At 40.8% G+C, this 15,755-nt stretch overlaps 1 long non-coding RNA gene across 1 annotated transcript; it reads right to left on the reverse strand.

The window, feature by feature from the left end:
* Positions 1–12,390: 12,390 nt before the first annotated feature.
* Positions 12,391–15,652, reverse strand: LOC125393423 (uncharacterized). The gene is made up of 2 exons (XR_007229805.3): positions 14,801–15,652; positions 12,391–14,439 (listed from the first exon to the last, which is right to left on the reverse strand). It is a non-coding gene; the product is annotated as an uncharacterized LOC125393423 (long non-coding RNA).
* Positions 15,653–15,755: the final 103 nt, after the last annotated feature.

The following is a 15,755-nucleotide window of genomic DNA, read 5'->3' on the forward strand; positions in this document are numbered from 1 at the left end:
TCAATTTTTTCATCCAACTTTTGATTTTCAATGGTATTAATCCTGTCAGCCAGCTGTTTATTATTAGTCTGTAAAGACTGTATCATTTCTAAAAGTGCCCGATTCTTGGCTCTGTCATCAAACCATTTTCTCCAGGTTATAATATGAAAAACAAAGCTAAGTCCCAATATCCAATAAATGGATGCATCAGAAAAACTATATAAGCCTTGCAGAATACCTTCCATAGCATAAGCAAAAAGGTTATTAAATTCCTGGATGGTAATATTGTCTGCAATTATATAACTTTCAAATTCATTGATTTATTTATTACTCAAATAAAGTTAGCTCCATTATGACATTGCAGTAAATTGTAGATGTAATCATCTTTATTGATCGGCAGGTGTTGGAGTTGCAGACATGTAGCAGAGAGATGCAACTGGCTGAGGAGAAACTAGACCAGCATGGTGTGAACCATCCTGCTCAGTTCCATGTTGGGACCTGCTTAAATACTGACAAATATGCTTTGCTTGATAAATTAAGATCAATTAAATCAATTCCATACATGGAGAGAGTTTTTTTAGTGACCAGAATATCAAGGAACTCAGAGTTTTCAAGCAGGGAACACAAAACAGAAACTGCACAAGTCTCTGTGAAGTCAGGGAAAAAGGGGGAGAAGCCTGCACGAGCCTGGAAATTTTCTAGTCATCTCATGGTAGCTCCACTGTGGCAGGGTTTTGACAAAAAAAAAATGCTTAGTAGGTGAAATCAAGCCAGGCAGGTGGGGATGGGAGATATTCTGGGCTGTGGACCTTTTGGGCTTTTTTGGGATTCATGTGGCACCAGATGAAGATGGACACTATAAAGTAGTACCACACTAGCTCAAAATTGAGTATAATAAAGGGTTCTTTATTTAGGGGTAGATTCACAGATCACAGTCCTCTGCATGGGTGAGGAAACAGGAACTGAATCCAGCAGCCAAGAGACAGCATGCAAGCTTTATGGCTGCATTTGTAGTATAAGAGACCACACCCACATGGGCTGGATCTTAAAGGCTATTGACTGAAGGAATTCCCACAGAAATTCTCTCTAGCTCCATTGTGATGGATTAAAATCGGGCTTTCACACTTTTCTACTTGGATCTAGCTTCTGTTGGATCTAGCTTTCTTCTACTCCAACCCCATTCTCCACACTGTTGTAAGATTTGGCTCTCCAAAATTTGCTCTGTATCCTGTGTCTCCTATTGCCAGTCTCCACTCCCAGATATCCACTACTGTTTGCATTTGTTCATGTCTCAGTTTAGAGTAAGGGCCTACAGAATCAAAGCAGTGCAGTAAACTGAGCCTAGTGTGGACAGTTGGACCAGGCTTGCACACAAAAACATTCACACACACACACACACACACACACACACACACACACACACCAGAGACTATTAAAAATAATAAAAAATCTTTTTATTGAAAATGTTAAGTGTAAGGAAACACAGGCCTCTTTAAAAATAAAAAATAAAACAATCCTATGAGCATATTTTACTATTAAAAAAGCAAGAATTGTTTAAGTAGTGCAAATGTCATAGAAATGGACTTCTTTAGGGGAGTCTGAAGAGATGTATTAATGGTTAAAGTACTTGTCATGAAGTGTGAGGATCAGAGTTTGGGTCACATTCATCAGAACCTATGTAAATGTCAGTTGGATATGTGGGTCCATGTATGTACTTTCAATCTCAGAAGAAAGAGAAGAGGGGAGTCGTACTGTTCTTCATATCAGAGACTTCTGAATTTGATTGAAAACCCCTGCCTCACTGAATAAGATGTAAGAGTGAATGAGGATGATTCTTAGAATCAAGTTTGTGTCTCCACATACATATGCACCCATGCATGTACCTGTTCATCCACACATACACAAACATGCATAGCAATACATATACAGCACACACATGTAAAAATAGAAAAAGAAAATATACACTTTTTTTTCCAAAAAGATAATTTTGGCAATTCCTAATTCATGATTTTAAGATGAGTCAAGAGCAAAACAAACAAACAAACAAACAAAAAACCCAAACCCAAGTTCAAGGGGAAAAATTGACAATAAAGATTCTGGGTAAATATAGTAGCTTGGGAGACTATGTCACTGAATCCCCCAATCCCTTATGAAACAAATGAAAATTAGATGGGTAGGATAAAGTATTCCATAGTAACCAGTCAAGGAAGAGACATAAGCTCCCACTCTAATTTGAAAACCTTTTTTTATAGTAAGGAAGAAAATGTACAGAAGATTTGAGTCTGGGGCAGTTTGGACTGGCACCCAGCTCTTCCCTGCTTCAGGGGCGTACTTCATGGAGCACAGGAGCCTAAACCTAAGGATTCTCATCAATATCATTCCAGGTGTAAGATACAGACTGGCAGCTATGCACGGCAGTTCTTGCTGCTTTCACAAGCTTGGTGGTTTAAAGACAGCATAACTTATTTTCTTACAGTTCTGAGCTAAATGGTCCAAAATGTATTTTCCCAAAATAAAATCAAGGTTTTTACAGAGCCTTGTTCCCTCTGGAGGATCCAAGAAACAATGAATCCCTTTGTCTCTCCCAGCTTCTGAAAGCCACCTGCCTTCTTTGACTCTTGGTCCCTTCTTCAATCTTCAGAGCACATGGCTCCAAAATCTGCTGTGATCATCGAGCCCCTCTCTCCTCAGAGCCCCCCACTAGAGGACTTTCTAAGAGCTGTACTACTTCTGGGTACCTTCTCTATCTCAAGATCTTTACCTTCATCTCATCAGCAAAGCCTCCGTTTGCCACAGAAGGTAAAATACAAGTTTGAGAATTAGATAGGGACATTTTAGGGGGAAGTCTATGCAACAAAATGTAGTGAGATTTCTGAGGAAAGCAATCTGGCCTCTGCAAAGCTGCATTCGACCTCAACCAAGCTCTCTCTCGCCCCCACGTGGACTATTTTGCAAAACTTTTAAATGCATTTTACACTGAGGCCATAAGACTGGGAAAAACATGTGCATCAAAAAAAGAAAAGAAGTCCATGGTTCAATTCTGAGGTCACTTTTATGCCCTAGAAGTCAAGAATCCAGGAGAAATCTTTTCAAAAGAAAATATGGTCAGTCAGAGAAGCAGACCCACAATCGCTTCAAGCAGAACTTAGTAAATGTGGGTGGGTGGGTGGGTGTGATCAACATGTGCAAGTGTGAAATTATCAACAAATAAATAAAAGAAAGAAATAATTTAAAAACTTGGTAGAATTATGAGTTCAATAAAATAAGCATCCATAGAAGAAGTGACTCTTGAAAATGGTACGGGCTCAAAAAAGATGTTGATATACTAAAGAATAGGTGTTGGAGAGATGACTCAGTGGTTAAGAGTACTTACTGCTCTAGAAGGACCATGGTTCAGTGTCCAATGCACACACAGTAGCTCACAGCCTCTGTAACTCCATTTACAGGCGCATGGAGATCTCTTCTGGCCTCTGAGAGATTCTGCACATCTGTGGTACACAAAAGCTCATACACACACACACACGCATGCATATCAAATATTAAGTTAATTAATTTTAAAAGAATTCACAAATTAAGATCAGAACAATGTTATTTCATGCCTTACAAGAAAATTAGAAATGGCAAGAAACAAATAGGTCTGACAAAAATGTTAACCAGTTGTATGAATAAAAGTCATGGTGAGTCAAATATGTATAAAATCAGAGAAAAGGCATGAAAACAACTAGAAGGAAATTGGAAGGACAACCCAAAACAAGCCTGATTTCTGCCTGGATGGTAGAAAGTTCAAGAAATGAAACAGAAAGGAAAATTCAGAAGTAAATTTGTAAAAAGTCCCAAAGGTAAATGGAAAACTGGTTCTTCACATTGAAATGATAAACTATAGCCAATGAAATATAACAAGACAAAGGGAAAGTTCTAGTTAATGAAAGAAACAGTTAAGCAAATCAAAAGAAAACTGTTGCCATTTGCATCTATAATATAAATGTCTAATTACCTATAGGTATATGATATAAATAGGTATGTCATAAATTATGTAAACATATAGAATCTACGTAAATACACATGCAATTTATATAAATTTATATTTCCATATATATTTAGGTAGATTTACATTTTAATGTCTATTTATCTACCCATCTATCTATTTGAGATAGGGTCTCACTATGGAACTCACAATGCAGACCAGGCTGATGTTGAACTCACAGAGATCCACTTGCTTCTGCTTCCCGAGTGCTGGAATTAAAGACATGCACCATCATGCTTGGCAGCACACACACCTTTTAAATTACATTTTCTGAGACAAGTTCTTAATACATATTGCCTCAAATTTGTGATCCTCTTGCCTCTACCTCCTGAGTACTGGAACTGCAGTTAGGAGCCTTCAAACGTGGTTATTCCATTCATATTTACTATTGCTCTTATTAACTTAAGCAGGTTTTCTGAACAAACATATTAACATATATATAAGTAACTACAGATTTACATTGTTAAACTTTATATGCATAAAGTAAATATAGATTGTGATGTACACCATATTGGTAAATCATCCTGTGCCATTTGAGCTCACCGAGAACCTGGCTCTAGAAGTGGGGTTGGTCCTTCTCCCCCATATTCTAAGCATGTTTGCCTCAAGTGTCCTTCAAGACCCCTTGTCTATCAATGACCTGAATTCCTCTAACTCAATGATAGAGAAGGGGAAAAGAATAGCAAAGCAGCACAAGAGTAAAAATATCCTGTCCTTGAAAGCAGCAGGAAGGAAAACCATTTCCAACAGAGGGGACTATTGTTAATCCCAAGGCCATAGTAAAAAAAAAAAAAAAAAAAAAAAAAAAAAAAAAAAAAAAAAAAGGCGAACATTCAGCTATGGAAGCTTATCCATGGTTAAAAGGGTGCTGTAAATTAGAAATTTTAGTCCATTGTCTCAACTTCCCCAATCAGTTTCTTCTGGATATTTGTAGGCCCTTGCCTAATTTTGATGATGTTATCTTTGTTATTTGTTCTTTTTCTTGGGGACACTCTTCTTTGCCAGACACACTGGCTATCTCAGCAGGGCTTTCTCAGCAATTTCTGCTGGATGTTTTGGGCATTCAACTTGATGTTGTTTTGATGACTTATCTCTTATCTATCCCTGTTTTTCTGTCTGTCTATCTACCTGATGTTTGCTATTTATTCTTTTACTTTTGGTTTACTCATTCAAAACCAAAAGTATGATCATTCTCTAAATCTTGCAAAACACAGGTTTACCTTAAGGGTCATGCTTACTCTATGTACTGTTGAAGAAAAAAAATTTTTTTTAAGATTAAGGGACTTCCCTCTTTTAGTTATTTGCTGTTTTTTCTTGTAATGAATGGGTGTTGACATTTATTAAGAACTTCTTGTGTACTTCCTAAGAAGGTCATGTGACTTTTTTCTTTCATCTGGTCATAGTGTGTCTCTCACAATCCGATTTCTTATTTTAAGTGGGCCTTGCTTTCCTGGAAGAGCTCATCTTATTCATGATTGTTTGGATTTGCTCTCTTGAGTGTCTTAATATTGCATGTGTGATTTCTTTTCTCAACAGTATTCACTGGTGAAGTTGACCTATATATAGCCTTCATCTTTTATAGTGTGGTTTTGGTATCAGGATTAGGACAAACTCAGAATGTGAGCGATCTCTTCTCCAGGAAGAATATCTGCCTTGAATGTTTAATGGAACCAGGAGTTAACCAGAAATGTTTAATCACAGACCAGGAGTTTCCCTTGGCACAAATCAGAGTTTTATAATTCTGATCTTATCTCTTTATCAGTAAGGCAAATTTCTATTTTTATTTCTTCTTGGGTCAGTTTGGGTAAAGTTATACATTCTATGTAGTTATTGCTTTGCCTTAGTTCTCAAATGTGTTGAAATAAAGTTATCCACAGAATCCTCTCTTCTTTAGAATCTGCATCAACTGAAGGGATAAAACTTTTTGTAAAAATATTTTTTTGTTTCATACTTATGGGTGTTTTACCTGCTTTTGTGTCTGTGAACCACTTGCAGTGGTTCAGTGTGTGCAGTGCTTGAGGAGGCTGGAAGAGAACTCTCCTCTAGAATTAGAGTTAAAAGTGGTTGTGTGCCTTCAGGTGGGTTCTGGGAATCAAACCTGGACCCTTTGCAAATCCCAACTCTTCCATAAATGTAGCAAGTGTTCTTAATGACTGAGCCATCTCTCCAGCCCTGGGAAATAGTACTTACTATAAAGACTGATGACCAAGTTTGATCCCACACCTGCCCACCCTTGGGCTTAGCTACTAGCGATAAGCATATAGGAAGCCTTCCAGCACAAGCTCATGTATGTTTCAGTAATTCATTTCTAGATATTTGGTAAACACACGCTTGATACTCTAGCCAGGACACTGGGACTTTGCACTTAAGAAATATGTTTGCTGTAAGTGTAATTTTCATCCTTCACCAAAGAATTATCTTCTGTAGCAGACAGAGAACATTAAAGGAAACCAAGACTGGACAAAGTGCAGAGAACGACTGACCGTAGGGAACCCAGACCCAGTGGATCCACCTACAAAACAACTCCTGGATCTAAGGCCCAGGGAACATTTTGGAAAAGTGGGTGGAAAGATTGTGTCGGATGACCATTATTATGCTTTGAAATCGTGTCTCCTAGAAATTACAGGGAAGCTACATAAAGTTTCAACAAAATGGTCGCCTGAACAGAACCTGAACAATGACAACACCAATAGACACGCTATTGTGGAGGGGCACTCTCATGGGTCCCGTACTGCACACAGACCCACACGCACTGAGGACTGCTGAGAGTGGAATTAGACACCCCTCGGGATGAACCCCCTGACTGGTTATCCAGTTCCAAGTGGTCATCCCTGAGATCATACACATAAAAGCAACACTAAAAGGACTCACCAAGTATTTTTATATTTATGTGTTTATACATATATGTAACAACAGCAAAGAAAAAGAGGCCATGATTTAAGGGGGAGTATGAAGTTACATGGAAGGGGAAGTGGAAGGAAAGGGAAGAGGGAAATGATATAATTACATTTTAATTTTTAAAAACAAAAAATATATTTAAAAAAGAAGTGTGATGTTTAATACAAGTATCTGTGTACATGTCAGAACTATAAAGCTATTTTGTTTCTAAGTAGAGTACTATATAGCTGTTCTGAAATACTTAAGAGATGAATTTTATCGTTTTGTGCTTATATGTGTGTATTTGTATGTGTGTAAGTGTGTGTATGTGTGTGTGTGTGTGTGTGGTTGTGTGTGAAGGCCAGAGGTTAACATGAACCTGGAGCTAACCTAATGGGCTAGTCTGGCTAGCCAGGAAGTCCTGTCCCAGGGATCCTCCATCTTTGCTTTCCCAGTGCTGGGATTACAGTTGCATGCCATAATACCCTGTTGTTTTGCCAACCACACTATCTCTTCAGCCCCAGACACATCAGTCCTGGTTTGACATGGAGGACACCACAGATTGTGTAAGTACTTTCCCCACCCGGTAGTCTTGATGCCTTCTATGGCTGCTTTTCAAGTAAATTCCAGTCCTCATCTGCTTTTCCTGAAATTGGCAATTTTTTCATAGCTAATGTAAGTGATGACCTCTTCAGAGCCAGAGAAATAAGAAGCCAAGAGTCTACCAACTAAGCATGTATGGAAGTTCCCTTTTGTTTTCTGAATTGTCTGCACTCCAAACACAGCTGAATTCAAGAACGTCTAGTTTCCCAGATAATGCCAAGACACCTGCTTCAAACTGCAAAATCACATGATTTTGAATGAGCCTAATACATACCACAGTTAAAGATGTTTAATTCATAGCCAGAGAAATGGCTCTGTGACTAAGAGCACACACTGCTCTTCCAGAGGACCAGGGTTCGATTCCTAGCACCAACATGCTAGCTCACAGCAGCCAGAGGTTCCAGCTCCAGGAGATTTGACACCCTCTTCTGACCTCCACAGTTTCAAGAGCAGGAGGTATACTTCCACATATGCCCAAGGACACACACATGCTCAAAGTAAAATAAAGCATTTAAAATGTTTAATTTATGATACTAATTGTGTCCTCATATATGTATTTTCCTAAGCACATATTATTTTAAAAATTTGCATTAGAAAAATTGTGATTGTTTAGCATGACAATATAGACTATATTTTTGGGTCAAAATATATTTCAGATATGTTTCTCTTTTAGTTCTGATTCCCATATTCTTCCCAAAAGGGAGCCATCTCTGAGCTTTCTCAAATGGAAAGTTCATGTTGTTTCAGTTACATAAGAGATTGCTTCCTCTTCTGTAACTGAAAAGTTTGAACTTCACACGGCAAGCAGATGTTGCCCCTGTGTTGCCTCCATATTCATTAGCCTATAATGAATCTATTAATTGAATATGTAAGTTTGACTAATTAGACGGAAGCTATTTCTTCAGATTTAAAGGGTAATAATAAAAAATTTAAATTGCATCACCAAATCAAGCATTTAAGAGCTGATAAATGTGAACTGGAAAGTGCACAATTCCAATATAAATTAGTTGATCATCTCTGTTAATTTAGGTGAAATACATTAGTGGAAAGGTCAGTCCATTTGAGACTCGATCTGTTTTTCAGATACTAAATTTAAAATAGCGAAGAGAGAGAACGATGAGATGAGGAGGCACAGAACCCCGCTCTGATCCAGAGGCGGAAGGGTGGGACCTCTGTGATGAACACCCACATCCAGGCCCCCATCTGAATACCAGTCAATACCTTGGGACCCTTTTGAATGTATTCTAGTTCATGCTCTGATACAATGCTCTGACCAAAAATAACTAAGAGTCTATTTGGCTTACACTTGCAGTTCCCGGTCTATCACTGAAGGAAGACTGGGCAGGAACTCAAGCAGAAACCATAGAACATTGTTTATAGGCTCACTCCCAGGTTCATGCCTAACTAGCTTTCTTATATAATCCAGGATGCCTTGCTCAGGAGTGGGGTTGCCCATAGTGGGTTGGGCCCTGTAGTGACATTTCAATTGTATTTTAGTAAGTAAAGCTTACCTGAAGATCAGAGAGTAAAACAGTCCCAATGGTCAGCCTACAGACCAGGCAGTGGTAACATACACCTTTAATCCCAATAGCCACACTAGTTGCAATAAAAACCAGGTGGTTATGCCTTTAATTCCAGTGGTGCACGCCTTTAATCCCAGTCCTAGAGAGGATTATAAAATGGGAGTAGACAGTGCTCGGTCACAGTCTCATTCCGAGATTCCTGGAGGAAGGATTGCCATTTCCAACTGAGGTCGAGGTACGAGCCAGTGGCTGGCTGCTTTGTTTTTTGGATCTTAAGGATGAACCCCAATTTCTCTCTCTAAGTCTTTATTAATCACGCTCCAGGGTCCTCCAACATCACTTAACAATCACAACAGTTCCCCCATAGACATGTCTGTAGGCCAATTTAATCTGAGTAATCCCTCAGTGGAGATTCTCTTCTCAGGTGACTGTAGGCTGTGTCAAGTTGACAGTCAAACCCGACTGAACAGAGAACAACTGATGTCTCTGGAGTGGAGCCAGGCATTCATACATTTTTTTCTAATTCTCTAAATGAGTATAATTAGACTCAAGGTCAAAAACACTGAACTGTTCCATTAAGTCTGACTCCTGCTCCCAGCTCAGCAAGAGTAAGATGACCAAATACATACACATAAGGAAACTGACAACTTCGAGAGATGGCTGCTTTTCTGCTGTGGGGAAAACACGCTGGTTTCTCCTCTATTTCCTCTCTTTCTTCCTTCAGCGAAGGGTCACGTACTTGAGATAACATCATTTGGATTCAGGAAGTTACAAGCATTGTCAGTTCCCAGCATTTGCTTCTGGAAATCCCAGTTTATAAAGATGGGTTATATCTGTTACCTTTTCACACACACACACACACACACACACACACACACACACACACACACCTCACAAGGCGGCACTGTAGAGACAGTTGGTTCAGTCGGTATGCTACAGTATTTGTGGCCCTGAGTTCAGTCCTCAGAAACCATGGAAAAAGCTAGATGTTGAGGCACATGCTTGTGATCCATGTACTGGGGAGGCAGAAACAAGGAGAAAGCAGGGACTCACCGTCCAGTCAGCCTTGCCCGATCAGCGAGTTCCTAATGAGTGGCTATATCTTTAAAAGCATGTTAAAGTAGATAACTTCTTGAGGATCAACACCCATGGCTGTCCTCTGGTCTCTACATTCTAGGATATACACATGAGCACACACACATGCATGAAAAACATCACAGGTGTTTTCTGTTGGACCTCATGTTGGAAACTCCTGTCTTTATCTTTCAGGCTTCATGTCTGTTCCTATGGTGATCAGAAACACAAAGAAACCCATAGAAGGCCCTGGCGAAATCAAATGAGGGACTTTGTCTTTTCTGATGCCTTCTTTTACAGTCATTCTACCTTTGTCCTGCAGCTCTCCAATGCTTTGCATATTTAGTTACTGTCATTCAAACTCACTACAAATACAGGACTAGGGCCATGGGACATCACACAGGTTTGTGTGTGTGCTTTTGTGTGTTCTTCATAGGCTAGTATTTCCAGGTTTAACAACAGTCTCAAGGGAGTCATAGTTCCCCCGAAGGGGAACATGTATGTCTGTAGCAAGATTCCTTGCTATTTGGTTTTGGGTGTCCAAACGGGATGTTCATGTCCTAGCCATGAAAGTCTCCTGGTTTTGCCCTGTGCCTTCCACACAGAATTTATAGTTGAGAAGTGGTTAGCATTCCTCCTCTGCTGCAAAGACAACTAGTGGCCCCTCCCAGAATGCAACAGAGGACACCAAGTGTTGGTCTTTTAGTGTTGTTTTCTAGTGGCTATGAATGAGTCTCTATCCCAAACATTACTGTTTTCATGAGAATCTCTTATGCCCCAAAGATCCTCAGAATTGAATGTCTGCATAAGCCCAGCACTCCAGGAAGGAAGGACATGCTGAGGATTGAAGAGTTCTACAGAAAGTGATTAAGAATAAAGATGTCTCTATAGAAGTGGGGTTTTAATAGTCAAAAGGAAAATATAAACTCAGGAGAATGAAAGACAAAAAACCTGAATTATATGCCAAGCACTTAAATGGTTAAAAACATCTATTAAAATCCCCTACCTGGGCTGGCAAGGTGGCTCAGTGGGTAAAGGTGGCTGCTGCCAAGCCCAACTACCTGAGTTTGGTCCTGGAGCTCCACGTGGTGGAAAAAAGGAACCAGAACAACTTTCAAAAGTTATTCTTTGACCTTCACACGCACACCATGTGCACCCACAATTCCCCTAACACAATAAATGCAAAACCTGATGGAGTACTAGAAATAGCTGTGCCTAATCTGTGGCCCACACGGCTCTATCTTTAAATTCTCGTGAGCATGCTCTAAGCAGAACATTTTCTATGACAAATTTGACTTTAAAAAATCTTTTAATAACACTTTTTATTCTAAACCAACTTCAATCTAAAATTTGACGGAATCCCCAACATGTCTTAGTATCAGACACAATCCACAGGTTAAACTCGGACACATTCACCTGCACGTATGCGCCGTCAGCTGCAGAGGGCGCTGATGCCTTTTTCCTCAGCCCTGGCGGAACAGATTGCCAGCTGGGCTCTTCATGTCCCCCCCCCCCCCCCTTTAAAGTGTGGTTGCTGATAAAGGGTGGCACTCACCTGCGTACTCGGATCACTCACTGTAGAGCGTACATGAAGTAGAACTGGGCCTTACAACAAACACAAATCTAGTTCCCACTTTTAAAATTGTCTCCTGGGGTCCCCCAAACATGGAGGATCCCTTTCAAAAGGAAAGTGGTGTGCTATGTATTGAAGCAGAGCTTTGGAGTCATAACCATTCAGTGACCTGCTTCCTGAAACCACAGATTTCCCTTTTCGTGGAATACAGTGACCAGAGACCACATTAAGAAACGAGGGAGTTAATATCTAGAGAATTTTTATAGCCAATAAATGCCCCAATTTCAGCCTCTTCTGGGCATTAGGAGGAAGAGCTAATTAAATGGGTGTTTAGATGGTCAATAAAAAAGGGTTAATATCGATGTTAAATAAGTGCATTTATTTTATAGAATTTTTATAATGGGTCCAAAATACTTCATTAAACATTTCTGGGTAAAAATAGGCAAAATTCTTTATATAAGCATTTGTTAATGAATTAAATGTATTTCCCTCTAAATATACTCTGTGTTAAGCTTGTCAGAGTTTTCAGGAAAGATTTTAAATAAAGTGGCCACGCACATCCCATTGGAGATGGATGAGACCATTAGGAGACATTTAGATCTGAAACAAGCTCTGAGATCATTCTGCATATAACCCAAGCCCTCTCCCCCCGTTTTTTTTTTAATATTTCAAACAATGTGCCTCTTTCAAATCATTAGACTTAGAGACATTTAAGGAACTGATTCGATTAACCCGGATGATAGAAATGCTATAACATGTGATTTATTTTTTTGAAGATAAATTACAATGTCAGCATATCAGTTAGAAAAAGGTAGGCTGTCGGCACCGTTAGTGATGGAAACGGGAAAGCCATTAAGCAGGCCATCTGACACTGGGATTGTTCCAGAACGTAGATAGGGGCTTGACTTCCTTGCTGAATGTGCAGCTACTGTCGAAACAAAGGTTCCTTCCTGGAAAGGGATCTTTATGTCCCATTTGGGTTCCCTTGTTGATTTTGAAAGCATCGTTCTTAATAAATACTTGCATAGTCTTAAAAGCAGCTAAAATGCAGCCCAAATGGTTATGGTTTTATGCCTTAAAGTCGACCTTCACATAAAACCCATGCCTTAAAATTACAAGGTTGCATTCTATTTTTCAGGTGAGGAAATTTAAGGCAAGAATTTATTTTTCTCCTCTACAACTCCAGGGTATTGGCTCCACTAGGCCTATTAAATTGTTTTCACAAGGAAACAGAGCATGTTGGAGTTTGGTTTTCCTGGTGCAAGGGGGGTTCAAATGAGATGTGTCCTAAACAATAAATAAGTACGGACTGGAGAGGCAGAGAGGAGAAATACTGTACTGATGGTGGTGGTGGTGGGGAATATGTTGTAACCAAATAAGGAGAAAAGAACAAACTTAGAAATATGAAAACTGTTTTCATAATTACAGAATCAATGGATTCAATGAGATGACAAACAAGATAATAAAGGAAATGAAGGAAAGAATGAAAACATTGAGGAGGGGTATGGAGAGGGTCTTTAACACTGAGGAACGTAAGTCCTGAGGGTCTGCAAAATGTAGACTAAGTCAGGCAGCGGTGGCACACGCCTTTAATCCCAGCACTTGGGAGGCAGAGGCAGGCAGTTCTCTGTGAGTTCGAGGCCAGTCTGGTCTATAAAGCGAGCTCCAGGACAGCCAGAGTTGCACAGAGAAATCCTGTCTGGAAAAACCAAAGGGAAAAAAAAAGAAAGAAAAAAATGTAGACTAAAGAACTACTATAGCTATAATATTCTGTTTCCTGCTAAATTTGTTCCACCTTGAAGTCAAGAAGTTGGTCCAAATGTGGCCAGAATCTTGCATTTAAGATGGGGGAGTTATCCCATCTTAATCATGAAGGAAACCATTTGTAGAAAACCTTGAATGTAAATTGCAGATTGAAAGACGTGACAAGCAACAAAGCTTACCACCTCAGAGAACAAGTGTTCCTTACCCTGAGAAGGTAGGGAAGCTGTCTCCACTAGTGGAAGTGGCCAGCTGTAGTCCTTTGGCTCAGAGCAGACGATAGAAATGCGCTACTGTGACCCACGTTGTTTTAGGAACTGAGGAAGACAGATGGGAAACAACAGAGGACTCAGATCCTGTGCTGATCACCCACTGTGTGATTACAAAGTGTCATGGGGAAGGAGTCATGAGGGAACAATTAAACCGGCTGTCATTGAGCATGATCTGGGAGTAGCCTCCATTATCGTCCAAGACAGAAGTCCATCTATGTGTAACAAATGTTGACAATCTTACGGTCCGTGGATACTGTCCTTTCAAACTGGAGCTAGCAAGTAAGAAATAGGTCAGAAGTGGAAACTCAGGCTTATGATGTGAGACCACTCAAAACCAGTGGTTTCTAGTACGTGACCGTCCTTCCAGACCTATTCAGCTGTGGGTCCCAACACAAGTTTCCCCCATTTTCTTTCTTCCTCAAAAGTTTCTGTTGGCTTCTCAGAACCTCAGCATTAAGGTCCCCACAAACATTGGCGTCCCCACAACTTGGGCTTAACTGCCTTAGCAGCCTGGTTTCCTGCTCCTCTGGCTGCATCTAATGCTCTCTGAACTTTCTCCAACAGCTCTGTCCTGGTGCTTTGCACACTCTGCCTGCAGTGTGCCTACTTCTACCTGGGCGGGTTTCACTTCTCTGGTCACAGCCGCTCAAAGGTCAGCTTCCCAGATTCTCGGCCTCTGCCTGGCTGGAGCACCGGTCCTGCCCTTGATGCACTTCTGAGAGCAGCCCTTCTTAGAGTTGGTGATGCACATGTCTAGAAGAAAGGTTGTGTGTGAGAACTGTGCCCTGCCTAGAAGATGGGGAAAATACCTTTCGGGGGAGGGAGGACAGGACACGAACACAACAAAAAATAACTGTTTTTTGCTGGTGCTTTTTCTTTTTTTTTAAAAAAACAAAAAAGACAAAAAAACAAATCCTGAGATCACCCCCCACACACCCACACCCCAAGATATGGCCTTTGGTCTCTTCTCGTGTAAGGGAGGATGAACTTCTGATCCTCCTGCCTCCACCTCCCAAATGAGTGCTGGGATACTGAGTCTGCAGGCATGCAACACTATCCCGGTTCTGTGTGTGCTGGGAATTAGCACACATAGAATTCTAGACAAGCACTTTACCAACGGAGCCACCTCTCCACCAAGTTCTCCTCCTTCTTCCTCAGTATCTGGTCTTCTACAGCGTAAACAAAAAGAGATTCTCACGAGCAGATTCTGTTATTAAGACAAAGTCTTTGGCCACTGATATTCTCCATGAACGGAAATCTCTCAACCACCTAAATTAAGGCCATTGCTGCTCTACGAAGCACTCCACTCAGGTCACGTCAGGCAGATAATCTGAATTCTCAGTGCCTGCATCTGGTCTCACAAACTCAGTAAGACCACAGCATTCTGTCTGTCTACACAGCACCTAAGCACCAATCATTAGGCAACTTTCGTTGAACATATTTAAAATCCATGTTTTCTGTATAAGCTAAAAAATGGTTCTGAGTCAAGGGGTTGTGAAAACGACATGAGGGGAGAAAGAAGCAGTTGCTCAGAAGTTCAGAATCTTCCATGGAAAAAAATAGAAGGATACAAAATGGAGAAGGTTTGTGAGGCTTTCACAGGGATGAGGCGGAAAGTCTTAGAAAGTTCTTTCTATATGGGGCTCCAATAGTTGCCCAATGATTCCCTCTAAGCCTATCTGGAGAGAGCTGTCCAGCTTCTTGATTGGTACCCATCTTTTCCGCCATCTCTACTATCTAATAGGCCGCTTGTTGAGGAGAAGGAATGGAGGTGGAAGCTCAACTTGGGGGTCAGACGGGATGGCAGTTGCTTCCAGACCGAAAATCCCAAGTGTTTCCGGGTGTGGTTGGAATGAGGAGAAGAGAGGGCTGGAAGGAGAACAGAGGGACCCGGAACCACACACCCCAAGGCACTGAGGAACCGCTAGGCCGCAGGGCCGGCAGAGGGCAGCAGTTGGGCGGAGAAGCCTGGCGGGTGGCCAGCGCGGCCGGCGTCGGCTGCTCCAGAAAGTTCTCCTTGAGAGCGTGGGGCGCATCTATCACCCCACCCCGTGGCCACGCGCCCTTCG

This window comes from Myodes glareolus, chromosome 4, assembly GCF_982192425.1.
Source record: "Myodes glareolus chromosome 4, mMyoGla1.1, whole genome shotgun sequence".
Classification (NCBI taxonomy): Eukaryota; Metazoa; Chordata; class Mammalia; order Rodentia; family Cricetidae; genus Myodes; species Myodes glareolus.